This window comes from Amaranthus tricolor, chromosome 9 (genome assembly GCF_026212465.1).
Source record: "Amaranthus tricolor cultivar Red isolate AtriRed21 chromosome 9, ASM2621246v1, whole genome shotgun sequence".
Classification (NCBI taxonomy): domain Eukaryota; kingdom Viridiplantae; phylum Streptophyta; class Magnoliopsida; order Caryophyllales; family Amaranthaceae; genus Amaranthus; species Amaranthus tricolor.
This window is the reverse complement of record NC_080055.1, coordinates 782,935-787,670: the sequence shown is the minus strand read 5'-3', so window position 1 is coordinate 787,670 and position 4,736 is coordinate 782,935.

Below are 4,736 nucleotides of genomic sequence, written 5' to 3'. Positions count from 1 at the left end.
TCTACAATCTTTTGCAAATATTAGCTTGTTTATTTGATATGAGCGTTAGTTTTGTCTACCAGATTGAGTTAGTTTGTTCCCTTTTTATAAAGCTACAGTTTGCTATCAAAATTCATTGCATGCATTGAGCAGGGTTCATGTGATAAACTCCTTGTCTGTTGGTCTTCCATTGGTTTTAAAATGAAATTCAATGATAATTTAATCATACATTTAGTCAGTATTAGATACTGATGCTGTGATAAGACAATCATTGTTCATCTTGCCACTCTTACTAGCAAGGTTTATTAAGTCATTTGAAATTGATGGATCCACGGTTTCTATGTCTGTCACCGATCGACCTTGTAAAATGCTTCATTTGATGACTTTAAAAACCTAGTCATTATAAAGCTCGTATTAAGTTTAAAAGACCTATATTCGGCTCATTGAACACCTTTAGTCTGGTCACTCTACACCAGCGTATCCTGTTCAATACCAACTACGATTTTGTTAGTGTTATCCTCCCTTATGAGGCTATGACTATTGGCTCTTTTCCCATCATATGGTCATAAATATGGTTCGTCTAATTCTAAAATTAGGGGATTCACATTTGCAGACTCAGAAAATCGCATTAAATTTGTTGCATTATGTTGGGTAAAGGGACGAGCAGTATCAATGTCGCAACGCAAGCACTGGGCCAATGACATGTAATTGAAACGTCATTCAGAGTAGAGAAGTGGATGTATCAACAACAACGAGGTCTGACAAAGCCATATGGCCATGGAAGCAAGGACTCAAATGACTTTTAAAATGCGTCCACCATCTTTAATTCATCGATATGGGATAAACCATCCCAACACCCTTTCACATGCGAACTCCCGTCAAGTTTGCATGTAGGAGTAATTACTTAGGGTAGAAACGTTAATATCTACCATTTTAACTATTGATCGAACCATATGATAGGAAAGAGTGGTTGCACCTAGCTAATAGACATAGCCTCGTAGCATAGGGGTGGATAACACTAACCAAATAGTAATCGGTACTGAACAGCGTATACAAGTTGGTCAGTAAATACCTTTGAGACGTATCATTGTCCATAGAATAATATGTGTCAAATTGGCACGCAGTGAAGGTGTAGGGTGACCAGACTAAAGATGTTCAGTGGGTCAAATATAGTTCGAGTTGGATAAGAGCCCGTTAAATTAATATGGGCTTTAAATGTGTCGGACTTTGAAAGTCTGCCTACCCGACCCAATTTTATTATTAAAAATTATTATAATTTCCATTGATTAATTTATAATAATTAATTATCATTTATATTAATTAAATTATAGAAACATTAATAATTTCATTGGCATTTTCATTTATAATAATTAAATTACAATCAATTATGCTATTTACAAAGGCTCATTTTCGGCCTTTAATAAGTCATTTTAAGGTCTGCTTCATTTTAATTGTAGTAGAGCTCGTTTTTGACTCGATCCATTTTCATCTCAGTCCTTACAAAATTCTTTAAAAAAAAATTGAATAAGAGCTCAAAATGAGAATCCAACCTGTCGAACATCCTTAGACAAGACATAGAGACGATCATTTAACATGCCGAGGATTATTTCTTGGTGAGCAGCGAGGTTGGCTTGATTGGAAATTGAGAGACCAAAGAAGGACTGAATATACTGGAGGAAATTTGCTCCGAGCATTCATGTCATGATTAGGGGTGCACATGATCCGGTTTGGTTTAGTCTGATATTAAATCAAACCAACAAAAATTTTGTTTTGTAAATATTATATGCCGGACCGGACTGTTAAATCACCAAAATAAGTTGGATTAAACCGTTGTTAAATGGTTTGGCCTAGTCTAGTCTACAATTTTTTAATTTTATACCAATTTGTAATTAGTTGATTACATCAACATCATTCACGTATATATTATAGAAAAAAAAATAACATCTCGAAATGTTTAGTTAGCAACCTTAAAAAACTATAGTTTTCATTCATAGTACGGTTTGGGTCTTGTCTGGTCTGAAAATTTTAAAATCGAGACCAAATCGAAAACCAAAATTTTTTTGAAATAATAAGCACCAGACCGTTTAAACCGTAGATCAGATTACCTACAATACATAACATAAACTCCTACACAAAATAACCTAAATAAACACCTATAGAACATAACATAAACTCTTACACCAAATAATATAAATAAACACTTATAGCACATAGTATAAACTTTCCTACATCACATAACATATATATCTAAAAGAAATAATCTAAACATCTACAGCACATAACAAAAATACCCACAGCACATAACATAAACACGTAAAGAAAATAACCTAAACACCTATAGCACATAACCTAAACCCTTACAGCAAATAATCTAAACACTTACATCACATAATACCTACTTGACAACTGACCGACATGTTAATAACACCTACTTGACATACTGTGAATCTTTACTTGACGTATCTTAAATGTCTACTTGAGGTATCCTAAACCCCTACTGAGAAAGCTTGCAGTTATACTACATCTTCCATTTTTGTATTTTAATAAAATCTAATGAAAATGGCCCAATTGAGACCCTCTTTAAAAAAGGCCTCTCACAACAATTTGTGTATAATTTTAGGTATTTTTATTATATTGACAGCGAGACCAACATATATTTTAACATGACCAAGTTAACTTAGTTTAGTTTATGTGTCAAATACTAGATTTTTCTAATTTTTAAGTTAAGGAGGTGTGTTTTGGCTAACCTTGATCCTAAGATAGCTTACTTTCTGCTTTAACTATATTATTTTCATTTTAATTTGTATCGATATAGTTATTCAAATTAAATAAAAAATATATTATTATTGAAATATTTTTTTGAAAGAATTATTGAAATATTTTAAAAGTTAATTTTTTGAACTATTGTTTAGTTACTGAAAATATAAAAATGTGAATCTGTTTTATAATTTTAGATTTAGACATATATTATAATTTTAGATTTAGACATATATTATAATTTTAAATTTAGACATATAGAAGTATTTAAAGATTTACATGTTACCATATGGAAGTATACAAATACAGGAAATGATTCTTACCTTGACACAAATATTACGTGTGTGTATGAATTTTGTTAATAAATAACGTCATACTTGAAATTATTTCGTTTTCACTTTGACAACACTCATGAAAAAAAATATGTAACATGCATCTCTTTAACAACTCACTAAAGAAAAAGTATATATTGTTTATACTTTAAAACTTTTTATTGTTACATTTGTGGAGTTATATTTATGATTTCCGTTATAAATTCTTGAAAAAATTATTGTGTATACAAATAAATTAACTAGCAAAACTCTAAGGTTTCTATCTACCAAAAAATAAATAAAATAAATATTTAGTAAAATTTGAGATTTGCTCATCATGATCATGAATAAGGTTATGCTACTTTCTATTATCCTCTTGTTAGTCTTGGTCATTTCCCCTAAAGGTATTACTCTTTTTCCGGAACTTATTAAATAGGTAAAAAAAAAATAGATCTCCACAAAAAATAAAATAATTTGAAATTTGACGTTATGTTGGTTTCTACTATCATGTCAAAACATCAACTCAATCCTAAACTTAAACTTATATTTAAGACTTCTGAATATCTTACATACTCTAACTCCATTTTTATTTAAACTTATTTATTTTTTAGCTGAAATTGAGTATCTATGTTACTATTTATTCTTTATGTAATGTCATCATTATATAATTGATGAACGGAAAGAAGTATATCTAATAGCCTTTAAAATAGAGTTTACAATATAATTTTGAGCCTTAATTACTAACTTGATTTTCTTTGAGATCATCATCATACTCACTAAATCCTGCTGAGTAGTAGGGTTTGGGAGTAGGTGACAATTAAATCATATTCAGACCTCTTTAAGGAGAGGGCATGAAAAATACAGTCAAAAAAATAATCTTTAAGATCATGATATTTTAAAAATAAAAACTCAATTTTGGAGGTTTTTTTTTTATGTATATACACACCCTTGTAAGTTAATGCAAATAATGAATAATCAATAATTATGTAAAAAAATGTAGGAAGCAAAGGAGAAGCAGGGATATGCAATGATGAGTATGAGTTGTTTATGGAACCGCGATGCTTGAAAAAACAATGTCAAGAATTGTGTGAGACTAAGAAGTTTTATAGGCTGTTGGCTTCAAGATGCATTCAAGATAGTATTTGTCAATGTACTCATTTTTGTAGACATGCCTATTAAATTTAAACTTGTTCCTTATTTATTCTTCATATGGATTTTCTCTCAATAATTATGTTCAATCCTTGATAATTTTATTTTGTTACTAATTAATACTCCCTTCGAACCAATTTAGATGTCTCATTTGCTTGGGCACGGTTATTAAGGATGGTGTGGGGTCCATTAAAAAGGGTAAATAGTAAAGGGTAAGTAGTGAAGGGTAAATAGTGAAGGGTAGTTGGGTAAGTAAGGTATATGAAGGTATATTCGTAATTACTTGTTTGAACTAAGAATATTTAGGTAAAAAAGATTGACAAAAATAGAAATGAGACAACTAAAAAGACTTTACCAAATAAGGAAATGAGACAACTAAATTGGTTCGGAGGGAGTATTAAAAACTAAAATTGTGATCGAGTATATGCATTGACAAATGTGCAAAAATTAAATAGGACAACAATAATAAATAGGAGAGAGTATAAATAAAGATTAATTATTACACATTTACACTACAAAAAACGTTAAAATTGTGACTAT